Source organism: Dermochelys coriacea, chromosome 10, assembly GCF_009764565.3.
Source record: "Dermochelys coriacea isolate rDerCor1 chromosome 10, rDerCor1.pri.v4, whole genome shotgun sequence".
Classification (NCBI taxonomy): Eukaryota; Metazoa; Chordata; order Testudines; family Dermochelyidae; genus Dermochelys; species Dermochelys coriacea.
This window is the reverse complement of record NC_050077.1, coordinates 45,935,528-45,958,645: the sequence shown is the minus strand read 5'-3', so window position 1 is coordinate 45,958,645 and position 23,118 is coordinate 45,935,528. Positions and strand designations below refer to the sequence as shown.

The following is a 23,118-nucleotide window of genomic DNA, read 5'->3' as shown; positions in this document are numbered from 1 at the left end:
TAAGAAGCTTTTACAGAGATTGATGCCAGAACAAAGGCACTTTTTCAGACTGGGGAGGAAAGCAAACTTTAACCATGATTCCAGGAACTATTTAGGCACCTGAAAACTCTAGTTTTTTTGGCACATAACTTGGAAATTACTAATAGGAGCACAGTATCTAACTCCTATTTAAAGAAAGAAAAAAAAATATAAAACACCAGTTAAAGCCATATTTTAAGTTTATATGTAAATTTAGAAAAATCAGGAGATAATACAGCAACATATTCCTTTATTGATTACAAGCGCAGGGGGGTAACAGCTCTAAGTAGCTGCCCCCGATGCAAAGCACACACAGCTTTTTAAAGCTTAAAACCACAGACAAATTACACATACTTCCGTATTAATTATCTTATTTCGAATACATTGCAAAATTAACACTGGTCAAAAGCAAAAACAAGCGTCTCCCCCACTAGGCCTTTCCTGTTATTCACTGTCTGTTCTTTTGCAGTCAGCAACCTTTCTAACACAACTGTTGTGGTTATATATGTCATAAACTTGACTATTGCAAATTTGTTCTGTCTGGAGACTTTTCCATCCTGCCCCTTCATGCCCCTTATGCACAGAAAACCATTGTTCCATTTTGGGGACTTTCCACTGTGACTTCTCCTACCCCTTGACACACATAAGCAAGCAGGATCTCGGTTTACGGCCTGCAGGTAAGCTTGACCAAAGTCAGGGCCTTGACCTGAGTTTTATGTCCTGTTAATTTTCCCTCACAGTTCCCCCATTTGAGGCCTCTTCAGCCTCACTTTATTCTATCATACCTCCATGGTCATTAATTTATTAATTTCCTCTCTCTCTTCCTCACGTACTACCTGCATTTCCTCGTCTTCTTCCCCTCTTACCTGCATTTCCTCATAAACATTCATTGCTGCCTCTTGCCTCCTGTTATCATAGAGTTTATTGACAATCATTAGTGCCACTTGTTCCTTTACATTGAGCTTAACAGGTCTAGGACCAGGCAGACAATGAGAAACACATCTACTACAACAACAATAACATAACCCGATACCAAACAGTAATAAAAACAATAACATTCCTATGACAATAAAACAATGGGGTTGGGATTGCTGAATAGTCTTAGTCATAAAACACAAAGCGTCATACTTAGTACATAAGGTAGACTCCCTATAGGCTGTATGAAAGGCATTCTTTTCAACTTGATATATATTTTGGAATATGTGAATCTGTCCCTGTAGGTCCGAAATTTTCTGAATCTCTGGTAGAATTGAAAGCAAATTTTGGAATCGATCAGGTACTAAAGTAGTCCAGTTAAAGGGTATTTGAAACCAAAAGGCTAATTGTAGAATTTTATCCGCAGGCCAATATATGATATGGCTTCCTGTAGCAGTGGTAAGATTACAATGTACATCATTCAAGTGGTCTTAACATGCACACAGCTATTATTGGCTTGGAAAAGTAGATATCCTGTCAGGGTAGTCCCGTGTTCCATATCCTCCCAAGAAATGTTGTCATGAACAGTGACAACTTTTCCCCTGGTTTCAGTTTATGTACACACTGAAGCTGTGGGGTTCTAGCGGCCAGAGTGTCCATTGATTTTCTATTCCTATCCAGATATCGGATGTTATTTCAGGAGCACTGACTATAAATTGGTTAGGCATTCCAGGTGGTTTAATTTCCCAAATGTCTTCATGAATTTCCCAATACCACATGCATCCTCCCTACTGACCCAGCAGGATTCAGTATGTGGAAGCCACATCCCTCCGACCGGCCCATATGCTTGGAAGGAACACTGTGAACGTCTGCATTTCCACTCAGAGAATCTTCAAGTATGTCTCCCTGGCCACAGATCAGATGGTACTCCCGAGGTGGCTGTAAGGGAAGAGGGCCACCCCTGATGTTTGAGGTCTTTCTAAATGTCCTTTAGCTGGTTATTTAGAAAATCTTGGATCTCCCGAACAAGCCAGGTCCCACTGCAATGCCTTCCCAGCCCCAGCAATATTAAACACCATATCTTTTATAAGCTTCTGGATCATTGCACTAAGGGTGGAGATAACATATAACTCACCAACACCAGCCTGAACCTGGGCTAGCTGTGCTCCAGCAATAAGGCCTGTGGCTTTTTCCAACTGTCCCAATTTTTCCTCATGTTGCTGACCTTTATGGATATTCCAGATTGCCGCTATGCTATTTGCACCACCCCAAAGGTGTCCAGCCAAGTCCCTTTTCTTTCTAGGGGAAACCCAGGCCCTTTGCTGTGCTAACCTGATGGCAGCCCCTTCAGAGCAATTTGGATATGTAGAAATAATTTAAAAACTGGATAAGGGCAATGTGAATTTAATGGTCCCTAATGTAGCATTAATGACAGTCCACCAATGTCCTAACACATCTCTCCTCTGTGAAGTATCACACCACATCTATTGGCTAAACACCTTCACGATAGGCTGAGAGGCAATACACTGTGGAGTTCAGGAGCTGCCATCATATTTACCCCGTCATAGAACCCATTAATCTTAATTTTTGATTCCTGGGGCTCATTTGTAGTAATATTATATATTTCTATTTTTACCGACCCATTTGTTTTCCACTCAATTGTTTGCTCATATGAATTATTCTGAACTGAAAAAAAATATTTTTTTCTGAACAAATTTTAGTAAATCACTAAGATGTGAAGGCCTGGGCCATTGGGTTTCATGAGAATATATGGTATTATCTGTATTCGGGTAAATTTAAGGGGTGGTGACAGAGGTGGAGGGAATGGTGTGAGTAATGTTAGTGGCAGCAAGGTGTTTTCGGTATTTATTCTTTGGAAGCCAATTAGGGAGGGCAGTGCATTTTGATGGTACTTGTCACTAAGCACAAAGCCCAGCCCCCAGAAAAAAACCACCCACCACTCAACTTCACATTTCCAAGCGCGGTCCACACAATTCTCTTCCTGCCAATTAACAATACTTCATCTTTTCCACCAGAGCCAATTCTTAACCTCTTTTGTAGTCAGGAATCTCTGTACTTCGGTGGTTTCAGCAGAGCGAGTGTTCCTTTTTCTTTCTTGGAACAGCTGTGGTTTAGCATTATGCAGGAGAGAGGTTACTAGCACATCACCCTGTAATGGTTTGGTTCTTCTAGCAAAGTCCAAATGCACAGTAGTTCTGTCAGTGGATAAGGGAGAGGTTACCGGCTTTTCACCTTGTCCTTCACTCCTGCTGTCCAGAAGAAGCAACAACGCCAGAAGGAAAGATAGATCGATCATCAGTCAGGGAGCCATTACAGTGAGAAACATGGCAGGTAGTCAATTCTTGGCACTTCATAGCAGTGTTGATAATTAACAGGACTTGATAAGGGTCTTTCAGCATGGGGTCAGGGCAGTTCCTCGCTGATGGACCTCTATGTAGATCCAGTCTCCTGGTTTCAGCGAGTGGCAGGGCTGCTGTATATAAAAAAGACCTAACACATTTCGTTAGTGCCTGACAATAATTAAGCATTGTGTCATCCATTAAATGACTGTTCATCTGATCCAGGGCCAGTGTGGGCGCAGCCAATAGTTGCATCGGATGCCCTGTTAGAATTTCATGTGGGCTGAGTCCAGTCTTTTGATTGGGAGTGGCCCTCATATTCATTAATGCTAATGGGAGGTCATTTGGCCACTTCAAATTTGTTTTGGCACAGATCTTGGCCAGTTTATTTTTTAAAATCCCATTTTGACGTTTTACTGTCCCGGCAGACTGTGGGTGGTGGGGGCAGTGGAGATTGTGTTGGATCCGTAAAGCTGCACATAACTTGTTATAATTTGTCCAATAACATTAGATCCACTATCACTGTTGCTACTCACAGGTATGCCAAATCGTGGTACAAAATATTTAAACAAAGTTTTACAACAGTTTTGGCATCTGCCTTTTTTTTAAACAGGGAAATACATTACTAAAACTAACACATACTTACAACATTTAAACATTTGAATCAATCTGAATATTTACAGAAGGTCCCCAGGAAGGCGGATGTGATGTTTGCCTAACCTTGACAGCTTTACCAACACTATGTTGCTGGCAGATTACACACTGTTGGCAGTATTGCTTAAAATATTCCTTTCTTTACAAATACCCTTGCTGTTTGCAGGCAAAGCTGAGGAATTACTCCCATGTTTTTCTGTATTTGTTTTATAGGCAGGTCAGGTTTCAATGGCTTCTATCTTTATTATAGGTTTCAGAGTAGCAGCCGTGTTAGTCAGTATTTGCAAAAAGAAAAGCAGTACTTGTGGCACCTTAGAGACTAACAAATTTTTAGAGCAGTTTTTATGGTGCCACAAGTACTGCTTTTCTTTTTATCTTTATTATGTAGGTGATTTGCATTAACACAGACATTCTCAGCTTCCTTTTGGATTCAAAGTTATCAGCCGCTTCGAGCCTTTGTCTCAAAAGCACACAATTAACTTTTAACGTCTGCTTTTAAACACACATTGATTTAAAAGGAAAACACAACCCATTTTGGCTTCCCTTTGGCAAAGTGACTGTTGATTACACAGAGCCACCTTAAGACTTAGTGTGGGGCACTGACTACGGCTTTTATCTACTATTTGTTACCAAAACAGATTTAAAGTCTTTTTCCATTTTCCTGGCTTTGACTTCCCTGCTGCAGCCACAACTTTGGTCTTTATTTAAAAACATTTTAAATCTTGTAAAGCATTAAGTCACCTTAAGGATTAAATGCTAAATACCAAAATTAAACAACACTAGTTTCTTTTGTCTGGCAAAAGTATTTTTTGGTTTTACAATTTTAAAACAACACCAATTCATCTTAAACTTATAAAACAAAGATTGTACACACCAGGAGTGGGGTTTTTTTAGCAAATTTGACTAACTTGTTCATAGTTAAATGATTTCACTTAGATAACCTTTTGCCTGGATTATTTACCAATGTGGACACAAGAACAAATGGGTATAAACTGGCCACCAGGAAGTTTAGACTTGAAATCAGATGAAGGTTTTTAACCATCAGAGGAGTGAAGTTTTGGAATAGCCTTCCAAGGGAAGCAGTGGGGGAAAAGATCTATTTGATTTTAAGATTTTACTTGATAAGTTTATGGAGGAGATGGTATGATGGGATAATGGGATTTTGGTAAGTAATTGATCTTTAAATATTCAGGGTAAATAGGCCAAATCCCCTGAGATGGGATATTAGATGGATGGGATCTGAGTTACCCAGGAAAGAATTTTCTGTAGTATGTGGCTGGTGAATCTTGCCCATATGCTCAGGGTTTAACTGATTGCCATATTTGGGGTCGGTAAGGAATTTTCCTCCAGGGCAGATTGGAGAGGCCCTGTAGGTTTTTTGCCTTCCTCTGTAGCATAGGGCATGGTTGACTTGAGGGAGGCTTCTCTGCTCCTTGAAGTCTTTAAACCATGATTTAAGGACTTCAATAGCTCAGACATGGGTGAGGTTTTTAATAGGAGTGGGTGGGTGAGATTCTGTGGCCTGCACTGTGCAGGAGGTCAGACTAGATGATCAGAATGGTCCCTTCTGACCTTAGTATCTATGAATCTATGAATCTATTTACAGAAATTCTTCCAGAGAAATGTGCCCTTTCTCCAAAGAAATTTTTTTTCATAACACCGTTTTTAACATTTATACAAAGTTTCACTGCTTAATTTCCTGCAGTAACTACAGAGTTAACCTCGCACTTTCTTTCTTTTAACTTCCTAAACTTCCTTAACTTGTGGTTGCCTGCTTGTCTGGGACCGATTCTTTTTTTTGTTGTTGTTTCATTATTTCTTTCCATGGGCACAGGCATTGTTTTACTACCAATTTAGCAAGGAGGGTGGCTTTTTGACTAACTCCACTTTTATTTATTTATACACACCTATTTACATACACACACATTTATTTCTTTACATCTAGATGCATCTTATTTAATAATAACCTTAATTTTTTATGTCTGGATTTAATACAACCTTTCCCTTATTTGAGGCAGAAACAACCCCTCAGCACCAGTGCTTTGCAGGAAAGGATAGTAGCAGGGCTAGGAACAATAGGAAAGGTAGGAAGAACAGCAGCATTAACAGCACGATAAAATGGGGGAGTTACACTCACTAACTGTAGGAATAATGACTCCTTGCTGAATGCAGGAGGTAAGAGCAAGTTGGATTTTCCCTTGGCCTGTTTTGATAGAGGGTACTGCTGCACCTCGGGAAGGGGTCTTGCTGGGTTTAGGCGAATCTTAACGGGTTGGGCAGACCCCATGCACACAACCTGGTTGGCATGATTGGATCACAAGGTTTACAAGAAGGGAGAGACCTTAGCCAGCAGTTTCTGTTGCAACGAGGGAGGGCTGGGGTCAGTCTTCTCCTGTAAACTGCCAGGACCTCATTGTGAGTGGGATCAGGCACGTCCAGATATACACCACAAGGGATACAGCAGATTATACAATTTAATTTACACAGCAAGTCTTTTCCCAAAAGGTTAGCAGGTGAACAAGGATTTAGGAGGAAAGCATAACGGTCAAACAAAGGACCGATAGAAACAGACAGAGGTGAAGAGACGGGGTGGGGAATAAGAGTATTGCCTACCCCTACCGCTTTTGGATCGACCAGGGCAGTAGGGACATTTACAGTATCCAATGGCCCATTTGCTTGCAATAGTAACATGCGCCATCACTGGGTCCCTAGGGGAGGTGGATGGTGGGGACCTTGGTTTGGTCTTCCCCTTCTCCCCCCGCAGTGGGTGGCTATTACGGGGTTCCTGTATGTTCTGGAGCTGGAGGGTCATTAACATAGTTTTAATGTGGTGGTGAGAGTATTTGGGTTTTATTCAAATTCTTATTTTTACTTTGTTTACAGGTGCTAAATTTTGGTCCAGTCAGCTTTCTTTGGGCAGACTGTGAGAATTTTATCTAACTGTTTCTCCCTGATTTTGTTTAACTTTTCCTGGTCATGGCCTGGATTTTGCTTGAGCCACTGAGCTTCTTCACAAATGCAACTCAGTGTTTCCCTAGGCATGACCCCTCGTAGAAGCTGGTTTAAATCTGCTCATGCAGGGTTATAACAGTTTATAACCGTTTGAAATTCCTCTTTGAATTTAACAGGGTCCTCTCTTATTTTTGGAACTTTTAAAAGTAAATTATACAATTCGGTAGGAGACCAGGTGCATGTGTAGACACCGAGGTCTTATGACCCAAAGCACCAATGCCCGGGAATTGGCGCAGGGGGAACATGTCCTCAGTACGGGAAGTCACTGTCTTAGGGGTGAACATAAGGGGCTTCTGTTGCTTACTATTTCTTGCCAGCTTAATTGGATTTAAATTCTTTGTCAATTTTCTTTTTATCTCTTTAATTGTGTTGTAAGTTTCTCCTGGGAGTCCTTGAGACTCCTTATTTAAGATTCAAGGCGCCGTGGGGTTTTTTTTTTTTTTTCTGTTTCTTTATGCCAATAGAAATATGCCTCACACTGACATTGGCCAGAAGCACACTTCTGAGGTACACAATCTTGTCAAGGTCAAAACTTTCCCTCTAGGGGAGACTGTAATTTTGGATCATCCCTGGTATACCAATTCCATTTCTTTAGAAACTTGCAAGTGAAAGGACTATAATTTGTGTACATGTAGGACGCTGGTGTGCCCTTTGGCGGGACAGTAATCCTTATTGACTCACCGGCCCCCTTGGCGAGGCGGGAATCCCCTTGGATCTCCAGCCCACGCCACCCCCAGTACCCGACTCAATTCACTCATCCCACTCACACAGTGAAGGTTTGTTTAGGGCCTCCACAACTTACAGCTCCCCTTCAACAAAGAGTGTCGGCTGGTGCCTCATACTCTGTCACTTTGGGCGAGGTGATCAGACCAGTCAGTGGCTTTTCAAACCGCCTTCAGGCAGGAACCAGAGACAGGGGAGGAAAGAGGGTACGGAAACAGACGGTCCAAGGACGGAAGGGATGGGATCACACACTCCTAGACCCAGACAGGCCCCTCACTGGTCATGAGCCCATGGCTTTGCAGGGCGCCCTAGGCGTCTTCCTGTGACTCACATTCACACCAGTCTACCGACCTTCACTTTCACACTGGCACACGGAACCAGATCTATCCATGACCTGCCCAGGTCTATCCACAACCTGCCCAGCCACCCTCAGTGGCTCTTCTCGGGAAACCAAACCTGGATGGGACTCTAACCTATCCCAAGGGTGTCAGGCGTGTCTGGCAGCAAAAAGACCGACTAGAGAGTGCAACTCACCCAAACCCAGAGCCTATTGGCAGTCCTCCACCAGAAACGCACAATAGAGATTTCAAAAGGTCTCTTACCTTTCAGATGGGCCCTGGGTCTGGCGGGGAACTGCTTGCAGTCCTCCAGTTCTGGGAGTCGGCTGTCTATCCAAGTCACGGCACCAAGATTGGCGTGGAAAAATTAACTATGCATTGTGTTTGGATCAAAACAAGCCTGAGGCTCCTTTATTGATTACAAGCGCAGGGGGGTAACAGCTCTAAGTAGCTGCCCCCAGATGCAAAGCACACACAGCTTTTTAAAGCTTAAAACCACAGACAAATTACACATACTTCCGTATTAATTATCTTATTTCGAATACATTGCAAAATTAACACTGGTCAAAAGCAAAAACAAGCGTCTCCCACACTAGGCCCTTCCTGTTATTCACTGTCTGTTCTTTTGTGGTCAGCAACCTTTCTAATACAACTGTTGCGTTTATATATGTCATAAACTTGACTATTGCAAATTTGTTCTGCCTGGGGACTTTTCCATCCTGCCCCTTCATGCCCCTTATGCACAGAAAACCGTTGTTCCGTTTTGGGGACTTTCTACTCTGACTTCTCCTACCCCTTGACACACATAAGCAAGCAGGATCTCGGTTTACGGCCTGCAGGTAAGCTTGACCAAAGTCAGGGCCTTGACCTGAGTTTTATGTCCTGTTAATTTTCCCTCACAGTTCCCTATCCCAAGCCTTGAGGTATCATAAGAATGGCCATACTTGGTCAGACCAATGGTCCATCTAGCCCAATATCCTGTCTTCTAACAGTAGCCAATGCCAGGTGCTTCACAGAGAATGAACAGAACAGGTAATCATCAAGTGATCCATCCCCTGTCGCCCATTTCCAGCTTCTGGCAACAAGTTCCACAGGTTGACTCTGCGTTGTGTGAAGAAATACCTTCCTTTTGTTTGTTTTAAATCTGCTGCCTATTAATTTCATTGGTTCATCCCTGGTTCTTCTGTTATGAGAAGGAGTAAATAACACGTCCTCATTCACTTTCTCCACACCAGTCATGATTTTATAGACCTCTGTCGTATCCCCTCTTGGTCCTCTCTTTTCCAAGCTGAACAGGCTCAGTCTTTTTCATCTCTCCTCATACAGAAGCCGTTCCATATTCCTAGTCATTTCTGTTGCCCTTTTCTGTACCATTTCCAATTCCAATATATCTTTTCTGAGATGGGGTGACCAGATCTGCACACAGTATGCAAGATGTGGGCGTACTAGGATTTATATAGAGGCAATATGATATTTTCTGTCTTATCTATCTCTTTCCTAATGGTTCCTAACACTTTAGCTTTTCTGACTGCCACTGCACATTGAGCAGATGTTTTCAGAGAACTATTCACAATGACTCCAAGATCTTTCTTGAGTAGCAACAGCTAAGTTAGACCCCATCATTTTATATGTATAGCTGGGATTATGTTTTCCAATGTGCATTACTTTGCATTTACTTTCCTATATCAGTTTTGGAGCCTGAATACAAGAACTAATAACTTTAACCAGTAAATAAAATTCATGCATAACATTTGCTTAATATCATTGTCCTTACAACGTCACACCAATAACCCTCAAACACTCACATACATTTTTATTTTAATTTATATTACCTTTTGGAAAATTATAAGCAGCAAATATACACACTCAATTTTTAGATCTCATTTCTCATTAAAAAGCTTTGAAGTCTAAAGTAGTTGAGTTTCCCCTCAAATATTCTTCTAAAACATGGAATAACTAACAAATTAGAGAATAAATTCATTTTGGCACTAGCTGTGATATTGTATGATTGAAATATGACCACTTGTTGCTACCACTGTTGTATAATTGCAACAAATCTTGTACAAAATATGTCATGTAAGATGTCAATGGAAAAATTATGATTTGCTGAATAGGATTATCCTATTTGTATGAATGCATCATTTTTGTATCTGAAGTTATGAATATTGACTATGTACCTGTATTTCAAATGTTTTTGCTCCTGTGCAAAAACCCATAAGGCAGTTTAAATCCATTCTAGCCAGTGCATTCTGAATGGAGTATTCAAGTGATGGCCCATCAACAAATATAGTGGGCCATGGAAGAAGCCTGTCCACACTTAATGAACTTTCATGTGGACGTTCTAGCTAGAATATTGGTAATGGCCCCTGCCATGACTCATCAAAGCATGCAAGGGCCTGTGACTAGATCATGTGGTACTGAGCTCCATCTTGTGTGCCTATATTTTTCCACAAACTGTACTGAGGGCTTTGTTTGGGACAATGAGTTTCCCTCCACATGGCAGAAGCTATAAAAGGCCCTGGAAGCATCTCCATGTTGCCTCTTTCCTGCTGTGATCTCTGGACTATGGAATTAGCTGAATGGGAGCATTCTAACCAATGGACTGAGGACCTTCCAATTATTTGGAAGCACCCAGAGACTTAACAAGCCAGCAGTTTATGCCATCGCTGCTACAAGCCTAATCCAAGATCTTTGGTATTACTGTATGTATTTGATTCCTTTAACTAATTTTAACTCTCATCTTTCTTTCTTTCTTTCTTTCTTTCTTTCTTTCTTTCTTTCTTTCTTTCTTTCTTTCTTTCTTTCTTTCTTTCTATAAATAAACCTTTAGATATTAGATACTAAAGGATTGGCAACCACGTGATTATTGGGTAAGATCTGAGTTATATATTGACCTGTTTCAGAGTAGCAGCCGTGTTAGTCTGTATTCGCAAAAAGAAAAGGAGTACCCGTGGCACCTTAGAGACTAACAAATTTATTAGAGCATAAGCTTTCGTGAGCTACAGCTCATTTCATCGGATGCATTTGGTGGAAAAAGCAGAGGAGAGATTTATATACACACACACACACAGAGAACATGAAACAATGGGTTTATCATACACACTGTAAGGAGAGTGATCATATGTGGCTGCTCCTTTGGGATCAGGAGGACCCTTTGGTTGATGAAACTGGTTTTAAATAACTACTCATCATTAAGTTTAGTGTCTGGGTGTTGAATCCAGACTGGACTGCCCAAGGAGGCTGCATTTCTGACTTCTTGTTAGCCAGTGTGGTGAGACAGACGTTTACTTTTGTTGCTGGTTTGGTATATCTCATGGAAGAATAACCAGGGTGGTTCTGCCCTTTTCCCCAGCAGCTTGTCCTGAATTTGGTATTCTCAGTTGTGACCCACTGAGGCATGGTGACACCAGCCTAAAAAAAAGGAAAGAGAAAAAACTTTTAAAGTGATGTTTGGAAAGAAAATATTACAATAGATAGGAAACCCATGTTGGCCAATCAGCTCTAAGACACCTGAAGGTGTATTTACAGTAGATAAAAAAGTTATCACTTTTTCTGATTCCAACGTGTTTCCTTTTCTTACTAGGTAACTCAGTAAATAGAAATAAAGTCTTAAACATTGTAATCTATTTGTATAATGCATTTGATATTTCTCCAGCACAAATGAAAATGTGTGCCAGTTCAAGCTACTCAAGGTAAAGATTCAAAACACCAAAACAAATTTAAAAATTGAACTTGCATTTACAAATGACTGATCTAAAAACCTATTTTAGCCTCTGGAAACTGTTCAGTTTTAGAATGTAATATAGAAAGCCTGATTGTGTATCTACTGTGACCCAACTGGATGATTCTTAACTTTATCTTAATGAAAATGTAATATGACACTATATGTTTTAAATGTTAAGAAAATTTTTCCTCTAAAATAATGTCATTTTCAAGTGCATACTCATAGGTCAAGGTTCCTTCCCCTCTCTGAACTCTAGGGTACAGATGTGGGGACCTGCATGAACCACCCCCAAAGCTTATTCTTACCAGCTTAGGTTAAAAACTTCCTCAAGATACAAATTTTGCCTTGTCCTTGAACCCTATGCTGCCACCACCAAGCATGTTAAACAAAGAACAGGGAAAGAGCCCACTTGGAGATGTCTTCCCCCCAAAATATCCCCCCAAGTCCTACACCCCCTTTCCTGGGGAAGGCTTGATAAAAATCCTTACCAATTTGCATAGGTGAACACAGACCCAAAACCTTGAATCTTAAGAACAATGAAAAAGCAATCAGGATCTTAAAAGAAGAATTTTAATTGAAGAAAAAGTAAAAGAATCACCTCTGTAAAATCAGGATGATAAATACCTTACAGGGTAATCAGACTCAAAACACAGAGAATCCCTCTAGGCAAAACCTTAAGTTACAAAAAGACACAAAAACAGGAATATACATTCCATTCAGCACAGCTTATTTACCAGCCATTTAAACAAAAGGGAATCTAACGCATTTCTAGCTAGATTACTTACTAACAAGTTCTAATACTCCATTCCTGTTCTGTTCCCGGCAAAAGCATCACATAGACAGACAGACCCTTTGTTCCCGCCCCCCTCCAGCTTTGAAAGTATCTTGTCTCCTCATTGGTCATTTTGGTCAGGTGCCAGTGAGGTTATTCTAGCTTCTTAACCCTTTACAGGTGAAAGGGTTTTGCCTCTGGCCAGGAGGGATTTTATAGTTCTGTATACAGAAAGGTGGTTACCCTTCCCTTTATATTTATGACATCATATATTAAGGAAGTTAGTAAAGAGACCTGTTCTAAGGCTGTAATAACCTGGTAGGATTAAGAGCACTCCAGGAATTATTAAAAAAAAAAGTCCCAGGGGTCCATAGACTAATTCAAGAAAGGAACCATTTTTATTTCCTGATTGAGAAGCAGAGGTATATACAATAAAACTTCCTCTGATTTCCATCAGGATGTTGCCTGATCTTTAGATTATGTATTTATTAAATTGATTACTTAAGAATCCCCAGTTATCACTTTGAGGGTTGACAGGTTCTTGCCCTAAGACCAGGCCCAGTATTATTCAAATTATTATATAGTTGGGAACCCCAATGTGCACAGTTGCAACACTCACACTATAGGAACTCTTTTATGTTTACAAATATAGTTGTTTATTAATACATTTAGCACAGTCACAAACACCCCAACTCAGTAAGGTAGATAGAGATACTACAGAAAGTACATCTGCACATCCATATACTCATACCATCCCTTGTAGAACAACATGAAACGTTAGCCATCATCTTCCTCAGCACCATCAGCTTCCCCATCATCACCAATGGCCATCATTCTGGTTCCTCCCAAGGACTACATCTCTCTCTCCTACCGCCCATAGGCTGGGATGCCACTTTTATAATACGTTACGCTGATGCCACTATATTTGATGCATATTCAGTAGGAGACTTTTGCCTTTTCTTTATTTGTCTTTCCTTACCTTACTAATGTTGGAGTGTTTTTTTCCTATAGGTTAGTAAATCAATGATCTCAACTTATTATCATGTACGCCCATTCGTTACCATAGCCCTTTTGTGATTAGATATCACATTTGTTATTTCTGTCCTCACTGTTTATTTTGGTTCTTTCCAAGTTGTGGGGTACCTAAATGACACAGCTAGATTCTCACTGGAACACATCCAGGAAGACTATGCCAGACTAGAGAAGATACTTAAGGAAATGGAGGCTCAGGTGATCTTCAGTGGGATTCTACCTGTCCCTGGAGGAGGAGAATGAAGGCAAAACAAGATTATGATAATGAATAGATGGCTCAGGCAGTGGTGCTATAAAGCTGGCTTTTGGGGAGGAAGGGAATGCTCAGTGGTTTGAGCATTAGCCTGCTAAACCCAGGGTTGTGAGTTCAATCCTTGAAGGGGCCATTTAGGGATCGGGGGCAAAAACTGGGGATTGGTCCTGCTTTGAGCAGGGGGTTGGACTAGATGATCTCCTGAGGTCCCTGCCCTGATATTCTATGATTCTATGAAAAGGGTATGAACTTAGGAAAGCCCCTATGCCAACCTGCTTTAACGCATCCTCTATAACACAGCCATACATGGACCTTATGCTTTAGCTCACCACCATCTATCTTGATGCATCTGAAGAAGTGAGTTTTTTACCCACGAAAGCTTATGCCCAAATGAATGTGTTTGTCTTCAAGGTGCCACTGGACTCCTTGTTGTTTATCTAGGAGAAAGGTCCCAAACATATGTGTGCTAACCTTGCCTTAGCTCAACAAACAACAGCTGTGTTACAGCCCAAATATACTCTAATATAAATCTATAAACCTATTATAATAAAACAAATAATCAAACCCCTAAGAAAATAAGAAACTGATAAGAAAAGACATATAAGCAAGCAAACAGGTTAGCCTTAGATGTATATCATGTACCTATTATGTACAGCAGTTCATTGCCAGGACCCTTCTGTGGTTGACTCATGTATCTGTGGTCAGAACTTCCCCTTAAACTCTATTTTCAGCTCCCCAAATACTTGGGGTGTTAAGTTTTGCACAGATAAATGGCTCAACAGATCTGTTCAAAGTTCATAGACCTCAAGCTTTATGCCAACTTGCTGAAGTTAATGTTTTACACGATACAGGCCTGTAGGTTTCTCGCATTACTGCTGAATATAATGCAAAACAGTAAATATAATAAAGGCAAGCTGGCCCACTGGGCTGCAAGGAGCAACTGAAATGTCTAAGGGAAGCACTGACTGTTACACTGAAAATAAAACTGATCAGCTTTATGGGGGAGACTTCTTCTCTCAGCCAAAGCTCACCAGAGACTGCTCTCTCCTGGCTCTCATCCTATCAGCTAGGTGACAAGTGTAAGGGGACTGTTGCCCCCTTACTAATATTCAGTGGGGCTGTTTTGTTGGCTAGCTCCCAGTACTAAAAAGGGAAGGGTCTATAGGAAACCAGGACCCTGAGTCTGATAGTCCCCAGGAACAATGAGGAGAGGTCAATGCTCCAGGTCAGCCTGAATGGCAGGCTAATCAGAGAGTCAGGAGGCCAGGGAGGTCCTGTCCTCTGTTTGAGCTGGATTTGCCTGGGTCAGACAGAGTGGGGCCGAGGTAAGGAGAAAGCAGGGGCCCAAGCTAAGCTGGGGAGCAGAGCTGTGCCAGATCCAGAGGGACGAGAAAAGCAGCCCAGAGAAAGCAGACCCTGTCCTGGGAGCAGAGCTGCAGCCCCAAAGCCAGAGGCACAGCCCAGAGAGAGCAGGCTTGCCCTGGGAGGAGAGCTGCAGACCAGAGCCAGAGGGGCCAGAAAAGCAGCCCAGGAAGCAGATCAGTGCTGGGAGCAGAGTCACAGAAGCAGCCTGCAGAGCAGACCTGTCCTGGGAGCAGAGCTGCAGCAACCAGAGCTAGAGGGGCCAAAGAAGCAGCCCAGGGAGCTGGAGGCAGAGCAGCAGCAGCAGTGCTGAGACAGAGCGGCGCAGCTGGGGCTGAAGCAGTCTGGGGCTGGGTGCAGTGAGCAGCTGGGGAGACCGAGGGGGACCCTGGGCAGCAGGCCCAGCACAGGGAGATGCCTCAGCCAAGGGGCTCTGCAGGCCAGGCTTGGATCATAACCCCGACAGGGCAGGGGCGACACTGGGAAGAAGGGTCCTACCACTTAGAGCCTGAGAGCATGTGGCCACCACCAGAGCAAGTGTCCAACCCACAGCATCCCTGCAGCACAGCCAGGGCATGAGAAGAAGGCCTGGGATTTACAAGGAACAGACTGTGAACTGCCCTGACATTCCAGAGACACGGTTTGTGATGTTCCCTGCCACAGAGTGAGCTGATGTGTTTCCTTTAACCTTCCCATTTTTCCTTATTCTTTTTAAAATTAATTGTTGATTAAATAGCTTGCATTTGCTTTAAATTGTATGTAATGGTCAGTGGGTCAGAGAAGTGCCCAGTGCAGAGAGAGTACCCCGGAGTGGGGACACCCTAGCCCCTGTCCTAGGTGACCACAGCAGGGTTGGGGGTCGAGCCCCCCAGGAATCCTGGGCCCAGCCTTGTTGGGGTTACGAGGACTCTGCCAGACAGGAGAGTGGAAGGGGAGTCTGCAAGGGCAGGGAGGCCACTGGGTAAAGGAAGTGGGAGCGAGGACTCAGATCCTTTCACTAGCCCACTTCACCGGGGTAGTGCAGAAGCCAGGAAAGTTCCCCACAAGAGCGTGACTATTCCTCCGCTTACACAAGGAGCTATTTACCCATATGAAGTGCTTTGAATGCCCCTCTGGTCCCTGGGCTGCTAGTGCTGCTGCTGGTTGCAGGGGGTGTTTCTAATTGGGCGCACAGGCTCTCAGCCACCAGAGGGGGCATTTGGGAACCTCATTAAGGCCTTGTCTACACTACAGAGTTTTGTCAACAAAAGTTATGCTACTTTAATTAAACCACTGTTGCATGTCCACACTATGTTCCTTGTGTTGGACGAGCATATCCACACCAGCAGCTCTTGCACTGACCCAGAGAGCAGTGTAGCGTGGGTAGCTATCTCACTGTGCAACTGGCTGGAGGGTGCTTTGGAGAGGGATTGAAATACCTCTTGGGGCAGCGTCATGTGAGGCAGGTTTCTCAACCCCATTGTTCTATGGGTATCCTACTAGATTGCCAACCACTTTGCAATTGAAGGGTGTGTCTGCAGGGGATGAGGGGTGAATGTGTGACAGGAGTGTGCATGTGTGTGGCGGGGGAAGAGAGAGACAGAGTGTGTGGCCATGCTGTCTCTAAGTTCAGACAGAAGCCTGAGCCACCAATCCTGGGGAGGGGGACCCCCCTCCCTAAATGGTGCCCCCGTTCTTGTGTAACAACGAGCCTGACTTTGCACTAGGTGAGTGTACTTTTAAAATACTATACAAGGTTTAAAAGCCAGCATGTTTAATGATTAATTTGCCCCGGCATTCGTGGCTCTCCTGGATATACTCCCAAAGCCTTTGCAAAAGGTTTCTGGGGAGGGCAGCCTTATTTCATCCACCATGGTAGGACACTTTACCACTCCAGGCCAGTAGCATGTACTCGGGAATCATTGTAGAACAAAGCATTGCAGTGTATGTTTGCTGGCATTCAAACAACATCCGTCCTTTATCTCTCTGTATTATCCTCAGGAGAGTGATATCATTCATGGTCACCTGATTGAAATAGGGTGCTTTTCTTAAGGGGACATTCAGAGGTGCCCGTTCCTGCTGGGCTGTTTGCCTATGACTGAACAGAAATGTTGCCCGCTGTTAGCCACGTGGGGGGGGAGGCAAAATGTGACATTGTAACGAAAGCACATGTGCTATGTTTGTAATGTTAACAGCAAGGTTTACCATGAAAGAGTGTACCCATTGTTCTATAAAATGTGTCTTTTTAAATACCACTGTTCCTTTTTTTTCTCCACCAGCTGCATGTGTTTCAAGGATCACAGGATCTTCTCCTTCCCAGAGGCTAGCGAAGATTAGAAGGTGAAAAAAATGCACTCGTGATGAAATGTTCTCTGAGCTCATGCTGTCCTCCCACACTAACAGAGCACAGACGAATGCATGGAGGCAGACAATGTCAGAGTGCAGGAAAGCACAAAATGACCCAGAGAAGAGGTGGCGGGCTGAAGAGAGTAAGTGGTGGGCTGAAGAGAGGGCTGAAGCTGAAAGGTGGCGGCAGCGTGATGAGAGGAGGCAGGATTCAATGCTGAGGCTGCTGGAGGATCAAACTAATATGCTCCAGCGTATGGCTGAGCTGCAGGAAAGGCAGCAGGAGCACAGACTGCCGCTACAGCCCCTGTGTAACCAACCTCCCTCCTCCCCAAGTTCCATAGCCTCCTCACCCAGACACCCAAAAACGTGGTGGGGGGGTCTCCGGCCACCCAGCCACTCCACCCCAGAGGATTGTCCAAGTAACAGAAGGCTGGCATTCAATAAGTTTTAAACTTTTAAAGTGCTGTGTGGCCTTATCCTTCCCTCCTCCACCACCCCTCCTGGGCTACCTTGGTAATTATCCCCCTATTTGTGTGATGAATTAATAAAAAATGCATGAATGTGAAGCAACAATGACTTTATTGCCTGTGCAAGCAGTGATCGAAGGGAGGTGGGGAGGGTGGTTAGCTCACAGGGAAGTAGAGTGAACCAAGGGGCGGGGGGTTTCGTCAAGGAGAAACAAACAGAACTTTCACACTGTAGCCTGGCCAGTCATGAAACTGGTTTTCAAAGCTTCTCTGATGTGCACCGCATCCTCCTGTGCTCTTCTAACTGCCCTGGTGTCTGGCTGTGCGTAACCAGCAGCCAGGCAATTTGCCTCAACCTCCCACCCCGCCATAAATGTCTCCCTCTTACTCTCACAGATATTGTGGAGTGCACAGCAAGCAGTAATAACAGTGGGAATATTGGTTTTGCTGAGGTCTAACTGAGTCAGTAAACTGCGCCAGCACGCTTTTAAACGTCCAAATGCACATTCTACCACCATTCTGCACTTGCTCATCCTGTAATTGAACAGCTCCTGACTACTCTCCAGGCTGCCTATGTATGGCTTCATGAGCTATGGCATTAAGGGGTAGGCTCGGTCCCCAAGGATAACTATAGGCATTTCAACATCCCCAACGGTTATTTTCTGGTCTGGGAAGAAAGTCCCTTCCTGTAGCTGTTCAAACAGACCAGAGTTCCTGAAGATGTGAGCGTCATGTACCTTTCCCAGCCATCCCACGTTGATGTTGGTGAAACGTCCCTTGTGATCCACCCGGTGCTTACAGCACTATTGAAAAGTACCCCTTGCGGTTTATGTACTCGCTGGCTTGGTGCTCCGGTGCCAAGATAGGGATATGGGTTCCGTCTATGGCCCCACCACAGTTAGGGAATCCCATTGCAGCAAAGCCATCCACTATGACCTGCACATTTCCCAGGGTCACAACCCTTGATATCAGCAGATCTTTGATTGCGTTGGCTACTTGCATCACAGCAGCCCTCCACAGTAGATTTGCCCACTCTAAATTGATTCCCGACTGACCGGTAGCTGTCTGGTGTTGCAAGCTTCCACAGGGCTATTGCCACTCGCTTCTCAACTGTGAGGGCTGCTCTCATCTTGGTATTCTTGCACCTCAGGGCAGGGGAAAGCAAGTCACAAAGTTCCATGAAAGTGCCCTTACTCATGCGAAAGTTTCGCAGTCACTGGGAATCATCCCAGACCTGCAACACTATGCCGTCCCACCAGTCTGTGCTTGTTTCCCGGGCCCAGAATCAGCATTCCACCGCATGAGCCTGCCCCATTAGCACCATGATGCCCACATTGCCAGGGCATGTGCTTTGAGAGAAGTCTGTGTCCATGTCCTCATCACTCTCGTAACCGCACTGACGTCGCCTACTTGCCTGGTTTCGCTTTGCCAGGTTCTGGTGCTGCATATACTGCTGGATAATGTGTGTGGTGTTTAATGTGCTCCTAATTGCCAAAGTGATCTGAGCAGGCTCCAGGCTTGCCGTGGTATGGCGTCTGCACAGAAAAAAGGCGCAGAACGATTGTCTGCTGTTGCCCTGACGGAGGGAGGGGCGACTGACGACATGGCTTACAGGGTTGGCTTACAGGGAATTAAAATCAACAAAGGGGGTAGCTTTGCGAGAAACGGAATGGCCGCCTCAAGGATAGAACTCAAAATCTCAAGGATAGAACTCAAAACTGGGTTTAGCAGGCCGTCGATTTCACAGAGGGAGAGAGGGCGGGAGGGAGGAGAAAATGAATACAAAACAAATCTGGTCTATTTCTTGTTTTGAGCCACTTCATCTATCTTTATACATCTTGCTGGCAGCAAACTGTGCAGTACGACCGCTAGCCATCGTCACCTCCTTGGTGCTCGGCAGAAGACGGTGCAGTATGACTGCTGGCCATCATCCTCTGCTGGCTGCAGATTAAAAGACAGTGCACTGCCGGTAGGACTCAATCGCCATGAGACGAAACAAAGGAAATGACCTGGCTGAGTCACTCCCATGTTTGCCCAGGCACCTGGTTAAAAAAGCACCCAGGACTATGTCGACAACAGCTACCAGTCATACTGCACTGTCTGTTGCCAAAAGGCAATAAACTGCTGCTGTGTAGCAATGCAGTACCACATCCGCCAGCACCCAGGAGACATATGGTGACGGTTAGCTGAGCGGGCTCCATGCTTGCCGTGGTATGGCATCTGCACACGTAACTCAAGAAAAAAGGCGCAAAACAATATTCTGCCCTTGCTTTTACGGAGGGAGGGAGGGAACGGGGGCCTGATGATATGTACCCAGAACCACCCGCGACAATGTTTTAGCCCCATCAGGCACTGGGATTTCTACCCAGAATTCAAATGGGCGGTGGAGACTGTGGGAACTGTGGGATAGCTACCCACAGTGCAGAGCTCCGGAAGTCGACGGTTGCCTCGGTACTGTGGACACAGTCCGCCGACTACATGCACTTAGAGCATTTGTGGGGGGGGGACACACTCGACTGTATAAAAACGCTTTCTACAAAAACGACTTCTATAAATTTGACCTAATTTCGTAGTGTAGACATACCCTTAGGAATGGGACTCTTCCCCCTCCTGTTGGGAGATGGTTCCTGTCAGTCAGACCTCCCCACTGGGAAGATTTTCCTGACATTTACCTTTTCCTAATTTCATCCTGTGACCCCGATTTACATTGCATCCCCCATCAGCCTCTCAGCAAATTCCTCTCCTCCTTTGGCACTCCCCCCGCAGATACTTAAGGACCATTCCTCGCCCGTTCTCAGGCATTGGCTAAGGCCTTGTCTCCACTTACAGGTTGTCCTGCTCTCTCCACACCAGTGTAGTCCTAGCAGCACAACTCCCATAATGTGGATGCAGTTATGTCAGTATAAAGGGGGTTATTACAGGATAGCAGATACCTGTCAGGGAAGGGGAATGAGCTCTCCCAGAATCAGGCACCTCTATTCCAGGAGAGCTGTGTCCACACCAGGGCCTGTACTGGTATAACTGTATCAATTAAAAAATAGCATCTCTAGCTGACCAAGCTATAGTGGGACAATCTGAGTATAGAGTCAGGTCCAAGCAAACCACTTACATTTCACTATTTAAATCTCTCCTAACAAACACCCCAGAAGGCTCATTTTATTGCCATTTTGCAGCCCCGACTCATAGTGGCTTGTTCTGCTGCCATAGTATGTTGCTACCTCACATCTAATATACTGATCATTAGTCCCTGTCCCCCCACAGGCTCTTCTGGCATCCTGCTTTCTAAGCATCTCCCTCCTACTTAGGCTGACCAGATAGCAAGTGTCAAAAACTGGGACAGGAGGTGGGGGGTAATAGGTGCCTATGTGAGAAAAAGACCCAACAATCAGGACTGTCCCTAGAAAATCGGGACATCTGGTCACCCTACTCCTATTCCCTGCCAATGAGTTGGGTCATTCTACAGAGTTGTTTGCATTTATCCTGGTTCAATTTCCCTTTTTTTTCCTTGACCAAAGTCCTGATCATTATGTTCTGGGGCAGACTGCCTCTGCCCTCCAAAGCATTTCCAACATCACCCAATTTAATATCTCCCATGAATGTAATCAATGCTGCTCACTCTGCCTAACAGATATTACACCTCTCCACAACTCAGTACCTTGCCGTTTAGAACAGTGGGCCGTGAGTGTTAGTTTCATTCTGATCAGCTGTACTGAAAACATGCTCTCGCAGATGACACGCCTTTTAGCCACCAAGTATTTCCAAGCAGTTTATTACAGCTTGCCATGTTTCACCTGCTAGCTGTAGGTGCTGACAGATTTGAAAGCAGCACTAACTCCTTGCTGCCTTCAGTGTCCGCTCTGATTACCCTGCTTTCTTTGTCCAGTCTTACCCATTTCATACTTTGCACAGGTGCTACTCAGGCAGCCTGTGCAGCCGCCTCACAACAGGTCAGGTAAGGCCATTCACAACGATTTCTGAAGTAACCCGGTGCCTCTGGTGAGCCACAACAATGAGTTAAAGCAGTAAAAACTCTTTCACATTTGATACTGAGTTAAGAGCTCCACGAGGAGCTGTCCAGGAAGCAGGGCCAATGAGTTTTATAGGTTCTGCAAAACCCAGGAGCTATGCTTAAGCCCCATGACCTCACCTATGAACCATTTGCCTATATACAGGCATAGAGGACTCCTGTAATACAACCCTCCAGCCAGTTTTCAGTCCATTCCACTCTTCGATTCAAACCAATTTGTATTTTTAAGATTTTCTGAGACATGGTATCGGAGTCTTAGCTCAAAATGCATCATTTATTTCCCAGCAATTCCCCTCAGGTTAAATTTGCAGATGACACGAAAATTGCTGGAGTGGTAAATAATGATAGGGACTGATCAGTAATACAGAGTGACTTGGATCACTTTGTAAAGTGAGTTCATTTGAAAGAGGTGTGTTTTGATATAGCCAGAGGCTGTCAAAGAACAAAGAACGTAGGCCACACTTACAAAATATAGGAGCGTAGTCTGGAAAGCAAGGAAACTGAAAAGGCTTCAGAGGTCATGGCAGATAAACAAATGACGACGAGCTCCCAGTGCGATGCTGTAGCTAAGAGGGTGAATAGTGAGTGGGAGGTGGGAGGTAATGCACACAATATTAATGAGAACATTATTGAAACAGAAAGGCCCTGGTGTCCACACTTCAAAAAGGATGTTGAAAAGCTGGAAAGGGTTCAAAAAAGAGCTACAAGACTGATGGAAGGTCTGGAGAACATGGAGAGACTACAGAAGCTCTGTTTATACTGTTAAGGTGAAGAGGTGATTTGATCACTGTCTGCAAGTACTTACATAGGGAAGAGATGTCTGATACTAGACGGCTCTCTAATTTAACAGAAAAGACAGATCAAGATCCAGTGACTGGAATTTGAAGTTAGACAAATTCAGACTAGAAATGAGGTAAAAATGGTTATGTGAGAGTAAATTAGCTATTGGAAAAAACTTACCTAGGGACATGATGGAGTCTCCATCACTTGTGGTCTTTAAGACTAGACTGGATACCCTTTTAGCTCAATCAGAAGTTACGGGATTCATACAAGAATTGTTGAGTGAGGTTCTGTGGCCTATGTTATGCAGCAGGTCAGACAAGATGGTCATAATGGACTTTTCTCTCCCTAGC

The 23,118-nt window shown here is 44.0% G+C and overlaps 1 long non-coding RNA gene across 1 annotated transcript; it reads right to left on the bottom strand.

The window, feature by feature from the left end:
• Nucleotides 1-200: 200 nt before the first annotated feature.
• Nucleotides 201-9,064, bottom strand: LOC119862047. Its single transcript, XR_006274871.1, has 2 exons — nt 8,285-9,064; nt 201-3,766 (listed from the first exon to the last, which is right to left on the bottom strand). It is a non-coding gene; the product is annotated as an uncharacterized LOC119862047 (long non-coding RNA).
• Between the last annotated feature and the right edge of the window lie 14,054 nt (nt 9,065-23,118).